The following is a 14964-nucleotide window of genomic DNA, read 5'->3' as shown; positions in this document are numbered from 1 at the left end:
CCTGTCTGCAGCGGGCTGATCTGGCATGTTCCGCATGACTTGCGACCTTGGTAGGGCATCCACATCAAAATTTAATTTCTTGTCACCTCTCCCACTGCATTACTGTTTCAGGTCCTGTGAATTTTCTGACTTATTTGACCTTCCTTTTCAGGGTTGCAGTCTTTTCTCTTCCTCATGTGTGGCAGATGGCTTTACCTTCTCTTCCAGGATCTGAGTTTCTGAGCTCTTGCCTGTGGATGTGTATAGTTTCACACTTTTACCTCAAACTGAATTCTGAGGCCCCCGTTTTTCCTTTCACTGATTCAATTACTTGTTCTGATTTAAAAGTCCTGGAATACTGTTCTTTATCAGTCTCTCAATCATGGCTGCCTCCACCACCTGTCATTTGGTCTCCACCCCATGCCTCCTTCTACCTTGCACTCATTGTTTGTCTACTGGCCTTGGCCGTGGCCATGCAGTGTGCAAATGCCTTATTTGCCTTATTTCTGGCTCTGTCAGAAAAAATTTTCTTGGCAATAGAAACTGAAAAACATGAGATAAAGACTGAATTAGCAATATTTCTTTTTTAATCAGTTACTTCTAATTTTCATCTCATTTATCTCTTTTCTAATTTTATAAGGTATTTATTTGTAGCTTTTATTAATACTTCTTTTATTTGAGCATTGTTAAATATTTTTGTTTCAGAAAACCCTTGAAGAGGTCTTGAGGACTGAATTACTATAATTTACACATGATTGGCTGCCTGTCAGAAAGCAGAACATGGAGGTTATTTTGCCATAATGTTCCTAAATTATCTGGTGTGCTTAGTAGATAGCAGAACAGTTTATTTCTGGGGCCTTTAGAAAGCATTCATCTATTTTTAAATATAAGATTGACTTCAAGAAATCTTGAACTAAAAATTGTGCACACATAAAACAAAACTTTTTATTTTCTGCTTTATGCATTCTCACTATTACCTTGAGACAAATAGGACATAAAGTTATACAGAGTTATTTTAATATCATCAAGAAAGAAAATTGAAATTGTTGAATAAAAATTGAATAATTTTCTTTATGAAGATATTTTTAAGGAAAGAAAACTAATAAATAGTGGGTGTTTTATACCTAAACAACATAATGACTTTTTCCCCCAAAGGATAAATTTGCACCTTGACATTTTTTTATTCACCAGGTATTTCCTTTTTCTGTATTGAATAATCTGCATTTACCCAGCTTAACACAAACATGGTTACTTTAATATGACAGTTAAGTTAATTACAAATGAATAAGTATCTAAACCTGTACTTGCTTAATTAATTGTATGCAGAAAAGGGAATATATAAATTATGATCATATTGAGCAGCATTTGATGAAGCGTATGTACCTTATGTAAGAAAAACTAGGCATATATGCAACATGAATGATAAACATTTTCACACTGATGCTTCCTCAAATTAAAATAATTCTGACCATCATTTACTGAACTACAGTTTTTATAAAAATTTAGCACAACTTTCTATTGAAATAAAAGGTTAGTTCATACTTAAAAGTTCAGATATGAAAATCTCTACTTCACCACTTGGGAATGAATCATTTTGCACCCCAGCCAAAAGCTAGAACTCCAGAGCAACACCTATTAATTAAATCCCTGAACCAGCCAAGTCCATGGTCCAACACCCTCAGGAACCAATATGGCACATACTGAGATGCTAAACCCTTTACTGTCAATATACAGCACCAAAAGAAAAGAAAGGCATCTCCAGGGATGTTTTGCTGAATATATGTTTTGCTTCATGTTTTAAATTGACTGTTGAATGTATTTATTTAGTTTTACTAGATTTTATGTTTGAACATTTTAAATTAATAGAAAAATTAGAAGGTAGCTACACTACCTTCTATTCCCTCCTCCACAGTCTCCTCCATTAACATTTTATATTAAGCCAGTAGATTTATAACAATTAATGAACCAACAGTGATGCATCATTATTACCTAAAGTCTGTGCTATATTTAGATTTCTGAGTTCTACCTAATCTATTTTTTACAGGATTCCATCCTGAATATTCTATTCTATTTGTTTTGTTTTTTAGGGCCTTGTTGACTGGCTCAGCCTCATAGACTTTTTCAGCTTTTGATGACTCTGATAGTTTTAAGAACAACTTGCTGGTAAGCTATTCTATATGTTGTCCTCATTTTGGAATTTCTTTTCCTAATCAGATTGATTTAAGGAGGAGAACAGAGGTAAAGTGTCATTTTCAGCACTTCATTTTGAGTGCACTGGTTAGCAGGGCTTATCACCCACAGAGTCCCCTTGCCCACCTAGTTGAGATAGTGTCTGACAAGTTTCTTCACTGTTAGCTTTCACACACACACACACACACACACACACACACACACACACTCACACACCATGCTGCACTCTTTGGCAACAAGTCACTGTGTGCAATTCACACTTAAGGAGTGGGGGTCAGGTTAGAAGCACAAGTTGAATTCTTCTGCAAGAGAAAATTTTCCTTTCTCCTCATTTATTTATTTGCTTATGTAATGACTTATTTAAATCTGTAACTCATAAATATTTATTTTTTTACCTTAAGGTACTCCGAAGCAGTATTACTTGTTTTCTTGCTCATATTGTTCCAGATCTGGCCAGTAGGAGCTCTTTCAGCTGGCTCTTGTGTCTCTTTAAAGTCAAGACAATTAAGGGACAGTTTTGGATTTTTTGTTTGTTTGATTTTTAGTACTTTCTTATTTTCTGCTGCTTTCAAATCTTTCATATTTATCATGTATATTTCCTGCCCCAGAAATGGCCATTTTTCCATGAAACTCCTGTTCTTTTTATTGAAGGCTAGTTTAAAATGCAACAACTAAGTGGGCATGGTGGGACACACCTGTAATCCCAGCACTATCAGAGGATAAAGCAAGAGGATTGCACATTGGAACTCTGTCTGGGCCACTTTGAGACTTGTGTGACCCTGTCTCAAAATAAAAAATAGAAAAAGAGCTTGGGATTCAGCTCAATGCAAAGATCTTGTACTGCATAAATAAGTATATAAATAAATAAATAAATGTGTAGATACTGTGTCTGTCATTCTTTCAGTATATAGCCATGCCTGCATACATATGTATAAATATATTTTCTGTCCAACCTTAGACTCATTTCCCCATAGAGACTTGGTTCCTTATATTGACAAATGGTGTTAGAAACCAAGTGTTGAGTGTTGTCTGTGCTAATTGCTACTGGGATATTTTTGATTCTAGGAGCTCTCAGCTGTTACATGTGTATATTTTTTATTTATGTAACGATGTATGTCTATATTAAACTCTACATGAATTCATTCTGTCTCCAACTCCAATTCCTTTTCAATTGCTTGATTCTCCCTCCTTTGCACATCTGTAAATTCTCAATTCAATATCAAGAAACTTGGTTCCCATAATTCACTGAGTATGTCACTGTTTGGTCCCAGTGTGTAAGTTATAGCAGTGTCAGATTTGTTAACAGCATCCCAGTGGAAAAGTGTACAGAGTTTGTGTGCAGTGGTTTTTTCCTTTAGTCTTACTGACTCTACTCATTCTCAGAATAAACTAAAGTCAGTACCTTTCTTCACCTTCTTAATGAAGTGGTTCATACACTTGTAATAAAGTTAGATTCTTATACTTTCAGCATTCCTTTCTTGAAATTCTCTAGCTCATAAATTTGCCTCATTCAGGCAAATTAGAATACAGTTGTTAAAAACATTTATGTGAAAAATTTTTTGTGAGAATTTATGTCTTCCTTCTGGGGCGTGAATGACTACCTATGAATGGTTTTGCTGGATTGTAGTATAGTTCCAAGTACAGAAATTTTACAGAAATTGCCAAGCCATTTTCCAAAGGACCTATACTATCTTATATTGCTTCCAAATACAAATGATACAGTTTCTTTGCATTTTCATTGTCATTTGGTGGCTATGATTTTTAATTTTAGTCAGTCAAGTAGTTGTGTAGTATGTATCACGTGGTGTTTTTAAACATTTTATTCTACTGTTTTCTCACTTTGCTCTTTTTTTTCTTTTTTTTTTGGTGGGGGGCGGTGGGTACCGGGGATCAAACTCCGGACTTTGTGCTTGTGAGGCAGGCGGCAGAACCACTGAGCTAAATCCTCGGCCCTTGTGGTGGTTTTAGTTCTCATTTTCTTATGCAATAATGATTTGTCTTTTCATGTGACTGCCTTCTGTTTGAGTGTTCTTTATAATTATAAATACTAGATCTTTTTTTTTGGAAAATGGTTGGAAAACACATTCTTCAATGTGTAGATCGTATTTTCATCCACTTAACAGGATCTTTCATAAAATATTTTAATTTAGGGAAGTCCTATTGATCATTTTTTATGTATCAGTTTTTTATATTAAATCTAAGAGAATTGATCTAATTTAAAATTTGAAGACTTTTCTCTTATTTTTTCTAAGAAGCTTTATAGTTTTGCATTTTACACTTGAATCCGTGATCCATTTGGAGTTAGTCACTGTACAAATTGTGAAATTTGCACCCTGAATTGCTTGCCTGTTTCTTGTTTATCTGCCTACTGATTTTCTATTGCTGCAGCACCGTTTGTTGAAATGGTTATCTCTCCCCACCCCCGCTGTTTTGTTTTCCCTCATCCCCAGATCTCATTCTCATTTCTGCAAAGTATACCTCTCTGTTTCCCAACATCTATCATCCTACTGATTTTGTTGGATTTGCTGTTGTCATTTTTTTTTTTTTTAGCAAATGTAAATAATATTGTATTTTAAATTTTGGTGTCCACATATTCACTGCTTGTAGAAATACAATTTATTTTTACAGATATTTTAAATCCTAAAATATTGCTGAACTTGCATATTAGTTTCAAAAATTTCCTTTATACTTCTTGTGGTTTCCTACTTCAACACTTATGTAATCTGAAAGTACCTTAAGTTCAGTTTTATCTCTTCATTTCTGATCTTTATTTCTTTTTCTTGTCTTTTAGCATTGGTGGAATTTCCAGGATTATGCTGAGTAATTGTGGTAAGAGGATAATCTTGTCTTTGTTCTAATCTAAAGGGGAAGCATTCTCTTACCATTGTGACATGAAATATACTTTTTGTGTAGATGCTCTCTTTTAAATTGAGAAAATCAATCTTTATCCCATTTTTGAGTGTTTCTAATCATAAATTGGTGTTGAATATTTCCAAATGCTTTTTCTGCATCTATACATAGCATCCTAATAGTTTTATTTTTTAGCCTGTTAATATGGCGTATTATGTACATTGATTTTTAAAAACTCACTTATTTTTAAAGGAAAATTTAAGAGTTTTTATATAATACAGACTTGAAGTTTGTTCTTCATTGTAACTTTTTAAAAATTATTTAACTATCATTATAAAGTATAGTCATATATTTTACCTTTTTAATTTTCTAGTCTATAGAGAGTAATAATTAGATTTTGGTTATAGTTTCTTTTATTCATATAGTTTTCTTCTCTAAAATATGTTCACGTTACTAAAACCTGTAAACTAATTCTAAATAAAATTGTACTATTATAGCATTATAATTTTATGAATTAAACCCATTTTCTTTCAAAATGTTTTGGATATTATTGTCTAAACAATGCACATTTCTCCAAAAAAAGCAAAATAAAATGGCATATTATCTTTTAGTGAATTTAGTAATACTTTGACAAATCTCTCATTTTTTTAGACGATGGTTATATTGTTACCGTGTAGACATGAGGATAATATAAAACAAAGTTAAAGTTTAGTTTTTTCCACTTTTCTACTTAGTTTTGAAGAAAATTTAGTAATAAAATGTTGAAACTACTTATTTTTTTATACCTACCATTAAGACAATATTTGATCTCATTTTTTAAAGAAACCAGGAAACTCTTTAGCAACAATTCCATCTAAATAGGCTTAGGGATTTTTAGTACTACTTCTCTAAGAATACAGGCTTAGTCTCTGACACTGATTTATCTTTTAGTTACTTTTATCTTAACTGTCTTTGTACAATTACTATAATAGCTAATCTATTGATATTTACTTAGTTCTTCAGTTATTTTGTAAATTATAATTGAATCAGTTTATATCAATGTAATAACTGAAGAAATGGATCGTGATAGAAAAGGACAAAAGATTCAGGCTGGTTCATGCTTGGCTGAGGGAGATGAATGGTAGCTGGTTAGGGTGCATTTCTGAAGGAGGGACTCATAATGTTGAAAAAAACACCTTTATTTTTTTAGTAAAGTTTTATGATCTTAATACTTCTGAAATGCTGTACCTCATTCTCCAAAGAAAAAGAGAAAAGAAGTGAAATCACAAAGCTATGGTTTTGGATTAAACTTTTAAAATTCAATATTAATTTTTACTTTTTAAATGTCTATATATGAAAATGTGTGGTAATCTCTTTTAAAAAGAAAAGTATATTATGTATTCTCCACAAAAATATGTTGAAGTCTCAATCTCAAATTTCTCAAAATGTGACATTTTTTGGAAAGAGTCCTTGTGGATGTAATTAGCGAAGATGAAGTCATCCTGGAGTAGCACAGGTCTGTAACCCAGTGTGACTGGAGTCCTTATGAGAAGATGTCCATGTGAATACAGGGATGCATATCATAACCTGTATCAATGAAGGCAGAGATTGGAGTTATGCTGTTGCAATTTAACGAACACCAAAGATTTCCAGGGAATCAGTAGGGACTAGGAAGAGGCATGGAAGAATTCCCCTATAAGCTTCAGAGAGAGCATGGCCCTGCTGGCACTTTAGTATTAGACTTCCAGCCTCCAGAGCTGTTTGGCAATGTATTTCTGGTGTTGTAAACCACTCAGTTTGTGGTATTTTGTGTGGCTGTCTGGAAGACTCATACAAATCTATATTTATTTTATAAGTGAAAAATTACAGACAAGTGAAAGCACACTCTAGCTCTGATTCTTTTTTTATGCTGTAATTGGTAATTCTCATAAGTTTTGGCACAATTGATGAAGGAATTCAGGGCAGGCAGAACAAATACAAATATATTTATTAAATTCACATCTATGGGATGCAGCATTTAAGAGGTATGAATCTCATAAAAGTTACTCAAATAAAAATGAATAATTTTTAGCTTAAAAAAAGAATAAAAGCCAACATTTTCTTAATTTCCTTATTTGAAATTTTGTTTTAATACAAAAGGAGAAAATCACATACTAATACAAAGAAAAAAATGTGCCAAAAAAGTATATATTTTTTATTTAAAATTACCTTGAATAGGCCGGTGATTTAGCTCAGTGGTTTTGCCGCCTGTTGCGCAAGCGCAAGGACCGGAGTTTGTTCCCGGTACCAATAAATAAATAAATAAATAAATAAATAAATAAATAAATAAAATTACCTTGAATAGCATTTTTTTTTCCCAAGCCAATTTGTACATTCATTTTGAAGGACAACAGAAGTGTAATAAAGCTGGAAACTTTTCAAGGTGTTTGTCATTTAAAGCAAGTTGGGAAACACTGATCTCATGATTTAGTTCATAAAGTGTGATAGAGGAAGGTATAGAGATACCCTATATACATAAATGGTTTATTAATTTTTCATTGTGCTCATAACAAATTATCAAAATCCTGGTGGGTTAAAATAAGACTTATTCATTCAACTTTCAATTTTGTAGGTCAGAAGTGTAAGCATGGTGTGACCACGCTGATTCCTTGTCTTCAAGTCTCACGAAATTAAAGTAAAGATTTGGGCAGGAAGTGATCTGAATTTTCAGTTTTGATAAAGACTCCACTTCCAAGATCATTCTGGTTGTTGAATAAATTCAGTTCCTGGAATTTAAAAAAACTGGTGTTACCAATTGTTACTTATCCACCTGGTGCTAAAGCTTACGCATTTTTCCATGTGGTTGCTTCTAGATAAAGATCTTTGTTTTCTAAAATTGAATTTATCTCAACAAAGACTTTCAACTATGCTTTCTGTTGCTTGGCAGGAAAATGATATATCAGAGCAAGTTTAAAAGCCCACAGTAAACTGATAGACATTCAAGTAATACCACTTTTAGAAATATTCTTCCTGTTGCAAACTGTCTGTAGCTAAGCAAAAGCAAATAAATACAAATGTATCTGAATAAAGCATGATTTAGATTTAATTACATAATTTCTAAAGTGAAGATACTATTAAATTGAAAAGCCAAATTCAAAAGTAAGTAAAGTAGCTATGATATTTGACACAAAAAACTTCAAGGATAATACATAATAGATTAGATTTAAAATAGAATACTTCATATTTTATGTACTAATATTATTAAATGAATATTTTAAGCAAGTATAATTTGAGTTTCACAAATATAGAAGGATTTATTTTGTTACCTCTCAAGCCCATAGCATCTCTTAATTACTTGGTTTAACTGATTTTTAGAACATAGAAATGGACATATTAACCTGAAGTAGATTTTTTTTCTGATAGTGTCTGTAGTGATCAAGATGTCTTTAATCATCTTCTCACTTTGACTAAACTTTAAATAGATTTCTTCCTGACTAGAGGCCCTTGATCTTCTCCTTTTTAGAGAATTTATTTTAAAAAAACCCTTGAAACTGTAAATTCTTTCTCTACTTCTATGAGATGTAAATCTTTCTAAAAAGATTTTATTGGTTTCACAACATAGGGATGTCTTTCACAAGGATCTGAGTGTCATCTCTTTGAAATGCAGGAACCAGGGAAGACATGGCCTTTTCTAGTTTGCATTTTAAGTGTCCTACAGAGTCCCATGTGTTAAAGGCTTGATCCCTGGTTTGTTCCTTTTGAAGGTGGTGGAAGCTTTGAGAAGTGGGGCCTAGAAGGAGGCCTTCAGTTTGGTGAGGGCATGTGGAAAGCCAGGCTCTTACTCCTTCTTTCACCTCCTGGACATGGAATGAGCAGTTTTGTTTGCCACGTAATTCCAACCATAATATGCTACCTCACAGCAGGCCCAAAACCAATGGAGTCAACCGACCGTGGACTGAAATTTTCAAAACTAAGCACAAATAAGCCTCTTTTTCTTTTTAAGTTGATTATCTTAGGTTTTTGTTATAGTAATGGAGAGCCAATTAACATAGGGCCCATCTCCCATACTCTGTAGAAAAGTAGAAGCCTAATTTTGATAACCACCAATGTGCAGTCACAGATGGTTCAATCACAGTACCCAAGGTCTTGTCCAATGTTCTCAGGTACTTTCTCGCTAGAGACACAGAACGCATAAACTTTCTTGCCTATTATTTCATTGGAGTTGAGTTCAATCTCTCTTCTTCAAAGCAATTGACTTAAATCTTGCCTGTTTAAATTGTGTGCTACATTTTTTTTTTCTTTTTTTTGGTACCAGGGATCGAACTCAGGACCTTGTACTTGTGAGGCAGGCACTGGAACTACTGACCTAAATCCCCAGCCTTACATTTTTTTCTTGACAATAATGAAGAGAATCCTAAAATTTTATTCCAGTGGGACTAGAACTCCAATTATTTCAGGGGGTAGAGAAACAGAGTTTTGAAGTCTTCATATAAACCAGTTTAAAAATGTTTCTCTCCAGTTTTTGGGAAGAATACAGTAAATGAGATATTTTGGGGCTAAAATAATTAGTGTTTGAACATTTTAAAAAACGAAGATCCTTTTGAATAGACAGCTCTTTAAGATTCAGGAGAATTTAAACTATTTCTTTTGCTAATAGACTTTTTTAAAAAAAAACATTTTTCAATTCCTCAGATAGCCTTGGGACATCAGTATTATTAAAATACAGTTGAAAAAGGAAAGGCTGACTCTTGAAAAAGGTTAGCTCAACACTACAGGGAGTCTAATTTCTAGTTTCACTACACAATTAAATTAGATTGAAACTCTCTCTCTCTCTCCCTCTCTCTCTCTCTCCCTCCCTCTCTCTCTCCCTCTCCCTCTTTCCTGAACATAGAGAAAAATTGTTAAACTAAAGCAGAATTCCTGTTCTTTTTGGTGATTTACTGTCTTCTTTTTGCAACAAGGGCAAAGGTCTAGGCATTGATATTCTGATGGCAATCTGCATGCCATTGCTAGGAATGGACAAATGAGCTGAAAGACCTGGCACAGGCCCTAACACTCTGATTAAAGCTTGGCATTTGTTTTCTTGCTTTTTGGAGCAGACAGCATGCTGCCTAGAATTAGAAATATGAAAGACAGAGGAACTTCACACTGTGTAGAGAATGTTCTTTGCTTTCCTATTTTCATAAGATAAATCGTTAAAGTGTTTAAAAAAAAACTTGAACCAGTCAAACATGAGTGCTGATCTGCTTAATATAATCTTTCCGTAGCTCATACCTTAAGGCAGTCAGAGATCACCATAGGGACAGAGAACGAACTCTTGGTCCCTTAACCTGCTACTCATTAAAGGCATGATTTATGTTTTCCTCTAAACCAGTCAGAAGAAATTCTATAGTCACCTTGGATTCCAGTAAAAACCTTCATAATGCTGAGACTATCCAAAGCAGAAACAATCAGTACATGGAGACTGAATTGCCCCTTCAAAAGTGATAAGAATTTCTCCAGAGCCACCTTGCAAAATCAGAACTGACATACTGATCAACCTAACCCTACCCCACCTCAGAAAGTCCAGAAGAAACAGCCTCATTTCTTTACTAACAGGCCAATCATCTTCTCCATCAGAGTTGTGACCCCTTCAGCCCATTGAGCTAAAGTCTCTTACCTATTTTTTATTTTTTCTATCTGTACCTGATAAATTTGCCTCTACCTCTCAGTGAAGTATCCTAAAATGTATTTCTACAACACCACATCAGGAACATGTCCAGGCCCAGATGAAATCTCCATCTACTCTTTAAGGGGACTTCTTCAAACACCATGAAGTGACAACTTCGTGCTCCTAAAACACTTGTGTGACTATCCCTTTTTAGTTAAATTTAATACAGGAATATTTCAAGTTTCTAAAGTATTAACTAAGAAATTGTGTTAGTTTTGCAGTTCGGGTAACATTTAGTTAATGTAATTTTAAGGCTGGTCTGTGATTTGAGATTATTTGTTATTAATTAAAGATAGAATAAAATTATTTTTTGCTACTGCTATGACTTGTATCTAGATGTCCCCTCAAAGCCTCACGTGCTTATAGGTGGGAAGTTTCAGAGGTGACTGGATTAGGGTAAATGAATGTGGATCAAGGGTGTGATGCTGGGATTAAGGGTGCCCTACCCTGGGTGTGGATGGCATCAATCAATAGGCTTACAGCCTTTATGGAATATAAAGAGACAGAAAGAAAGCAGGGCTGCTGCTGCTGTGGTTGTTCCTGCTGCTGGGTGCTTTTTGCTTGCCCTGCAACACCATGGACTCTCCTCTGTAATGGCCCTCTCTCATCCTGCGCTGGCTTGGAGTCAGCTTAGTACCTGGACTGAATCCTCTACAAACTGTGAGCTGAAATAAAACTTTCCTACTTTAACTCATGGGTGTTGTGTATTTTGTTTCAGCAATGAGAAAAGTAACTGAAACAAATTTTGGTACCAGGATTGGGGTTGTTCCTGTGACTATACCTGGCCATGTGGTTTCTGAGCCTTTGGAACTAGCATGTGGGATGAATTTTGAAAGGTTTGGAGATGCTGACTGAAGAAGCAGCCCTGGGATGCTTTAAGCTATACCTGAGACTCTGGTCAGAGCTCAGGAGGCCAGAATGCTGATAGAAATGCTGCCAGTAAAGATGAGCCCAAAGCTGTACTGTAACTAGCATCATATGGTTAAGTAAGCCTAAGCAATGTAGCAAACATTTAGAAATAATCAACGAATTCATAGATAGGTGACCAGAATATTCGGACCATCACTCCTACCCCTTCAAGAAATGGCTTTGTTCTTCTCCATGCTGTGTACCCTTGCTATAATACTTTCTTTGTCTATTAAGTTAATGTTAGCTAAGTAAATGTACAGTAGTACCTCAAATCATAAATGCTTTTGTTTGTGAACAATTTGGTTAACACATAGAAGCATTTGGCAAAATTTTGTTTTTATTTGCAAGCTCTCCATCGGATAACAAACATGAGTGTGGTAATCTTCTCCAGAATTGTAAAATGAATTAAATTCATGAACTGAGGTGCCACTGTACTTGTAATTCTACAGATTGATTAGTAGTTTGACCCAAAGTAATCTGTGATGTGATTTTACTGTTTAAAAATCCCCTAAACAAAGAGCTTCATTGGCAACCCAGTTTCAGGATCTCTCCTGCCTCTCAGGTGCTTTCTCTTAAAACTTTCCTACTCTTCACTGCTTTTGTCCTTGACTGCTTCATTCTTCAGAATCCTGAGACATGAACTCAGCACATCTAACAGATTGAGAGTTTCTTTCCTGTAATATCGTGAGGCTCATTCAGGAATACTACAAGGACATAAGATACCCAGTGTAACTTTCTATACTTCTCTACTTTTGTCCACATTATGGTGCTGCTGAATAAAGATGCTGCTGGTCTATGGTCCTACTCTGTTCATTACAAAAAGCCACTTTAAGTGGTTAATAGGTTGTTAGATTGATCTTAATCATGCTTTGTGGTGCCAGTATATTACAGGCTGTTTTCTTTGTTCCTTGCAAGCAGATTTAAACTAAAGGAACAGGAAAAAATTAACTCCTTTTATGCATGGATATCATGAGGCATCATCTTGTCTTTTGTCTCCATCTTTGCTAAAATTTATTATCTACATAAGATATACTATTGATGTAGGCCAAAGTATAAATGTATTCCTTGCAATAGCACTTTTCAAATTCTGTCTTTGGTTTGTCTACCAGCTTCAAGCTGGCTTTCTGGCTTATTATTGCTTTAAATCTTGTCCCTTTCTCTAAAAGAAGCCAGGGGAAGCCAAAGCTATTTAAAATTCTTTAATCATTTAATCACTTATGAGACTTCCTAGTGTCTGGCATTGCTTTCCCTAAGGCACTAATTCCTTTAAGGGACAAGCAATGGCAGGGGCCACCTCAAGTTTCACTTTCAGAGATAGCCAATTGGCATTGAAATTGTTAGTTTAAACCAAGGGAGAAACATTGTGGAAGAAAACAGGTGAATGTCCTGGTTAGAGTGGTGGATAACCCAGTCTGATCACTTTCCAGTCATGCTCCAGTAAGCAGCCACTTTCTCTGAAGCAGGGAACTCCAGAAGATCCCCCAGTACTAGGAATTTAAGAGGAACTGAAAGGGACTCCTTCCTCTTCCTTTGTTGCTTTTCGGGTAGAAAACCATTATTCTCTTACTCTCTTGAATGTCAAAATTGGGACTGTCAAAGACAAATTCATCACATAATCTGCTTATGATTTTTTAAAAAAGCTTAAAAATGGCCTTTGCCTCAGAACAACCTGACTGATGGTCTTGTAAGGATTGCCAACTCAATCTTTTATAAATGCGACTGGGAGGAGGCCAATGGGAAAAATAAAGAGACTTGGAGAAAGTGGCTGCTCAGGTTGTGGTCCTATAGAAAGCCAACTTTGAGACTGATTCCCAAGATTCCAAGGACAGCTCTCTGGCCATGCCCACTCGTTATGGCTGAGAGAAACTGGGCTATTTAAGAGGCACTGTAGCAGGAACTTCCATAACAAGAAGCCCCCTAAGCCATGCTCTGTCTGCAATGGAGACCACTGGAAGTCAGACTGCCCCCAGGGATGAAGATTTCAGGTATCAGACCCATCTTTCCAGCTGCTTCAATAAGACTGAAAGGTCCCCAGGCCCTCATTGCCACTTTCCTCTAGCCAGACTGTCACCTCACTGAGGAGTCCCCAGGTAATCATGACTGTAGAGGGAAAAGAAATTGCTAAATATAGGTGCAAGTCTCTTGGTTCTTCTTTTCAACCCTAGCCCCCTTTCAGGTCGCCATACAACAGTAAAAGGAGTTACTGGAAGACAGGTAGTCTGATGTTTCTCTGATGGTATAGCTTGTGGCAGGAATGAGGTTTTTTTTTTACTCAATTCTTGCTAATTATGCCTACAAGTTCACCTCCTGGGGAGAGACACATTATTCTGTTTAAATGGCATAGTGTATATCTATCCAAACCAAGAGCTTTGCCTCCCCCAGTAGAAACTGAGGTTAATTCAGAATATGGGCAACTCAAAATAGAGCAATAGGAGCCACTCTAGTGCAAATACATCTTAAAAGAGTCCCCTACTTTTCCCCATTAAAGACAATACTCTGTAAGGCCAGAGGCCTTAGAAACTTGGTGGATCCAACAGGTTGAAGATTTCTTCCCTGTTACAGTAGACTGTGATGAGATTTAAACTAGGATTTCAATATGATCAGTTGTTTTTGTTGGTTTTCCCTGTAGCTGTTAACTGGTCAAATTCAGTTTAATGTTTCTGTTCCGTCCCTGGTGTTTGTTATTAAAGTTAACACTTTTCAATTATTATTTCTTTCATCACTTTTAGCATGCAAATTAAAATTCATTTTCTAAACAAGTATTTTTTACAGTTGTATGTGTAGGATATGTATGATTAGTCTTTTACCACATAGGCAACTGGAGTGGGTTATAAAAACAAATAGTGCTGTTTTTTACTACCTATAATATTGGAAGACTATGATGAAGTCAATTTGTGGGAAAATTCAGTGTAAGGGGACTGAATTCTTAGCGTTAAACGGAGATCTCACCAAATTCATTATATTTACATACATAATTGTACTTTTCATGCAATTAGGATCATTGACCTGGTGAAATAATTTGGTCATTGATCGATGATTTTAATAAAATTAAGTCAATTTTATTACTACAAATACATCTGCTACTAGTAGGGGCCAGGAGTAGAAAGCTAGTATTCCAACTCCACAGGCTCATACTCCTGAAAAGAAGCACCATTTTTTTTTTTTGGTACCAGGGATCAAACTTGGGTCCTTGTGCTTGTGAGGCAGGTGGCAGAACCCTGAGCTAAATCCCTGGCCTCAAGAAGCGCCTTTAGTATACTTTAGTTATGTTTTGAAATATCTGCCAATTTAAAACGTCATATTGGAATGCAAGAGAGTAAGAGCAATTCTGTTTTAGAGATAGTTTTTAATTCATTCTAATTTACATA

At 35.2% G+C, this 14964-nt stretch overlaps 1 long non-coding RNA gene across 6 annotated transcripts in view; it reads left to right on the top strand.

Moving 5' to 3' along the window:
- LOC147830026 (uncharacterized) overlaps positions 1 to 14964 on the top strand; it is a 145160-nt gene that overhangs the window by 72102 nt on the left and 58094 nt on the right. For 2 of the 6 annotated variants that reach the window (XR_015443113.1, XR_015443111.1), the window contains exons 4-5: positions 2067 to 2142; positions 4961 to 4998. This is a non-coding gene — a long non-coding RNA (uncharacterized LOC147830026). Of the gene's footprint in view, positions 1 to 2066; positions 2143 to 4960; positions 4999 to 7609; positions 7780 to 14964 lie in introns of those variants that run through there. The other 4 variants (XR_015443110.1, XR_015443116.1, XR_015443112.1 and 1 more) reach the window with 3 other exon arrangements.

This window comes from Heterocephalus glaber, unplaced genomic scaffold (genome assembly GCF_053883595.1).
Source record: "Heterocephalus glaber isolate CG9 unplaced genomic scaffold, H.glaber_assembly_v1.0 deba00000331, whole genome shotgun sequence".
Classification (NCBI taxonomy): Eukaryota; Metazoa; Chordata; class Mammalia; order Rodentia; family Bathyergidae; genus Heterocephalus; species Heterocephalus glaber.
This window is presented reverse-complemented; position numbering and strand designations above follow the sequence as displayed.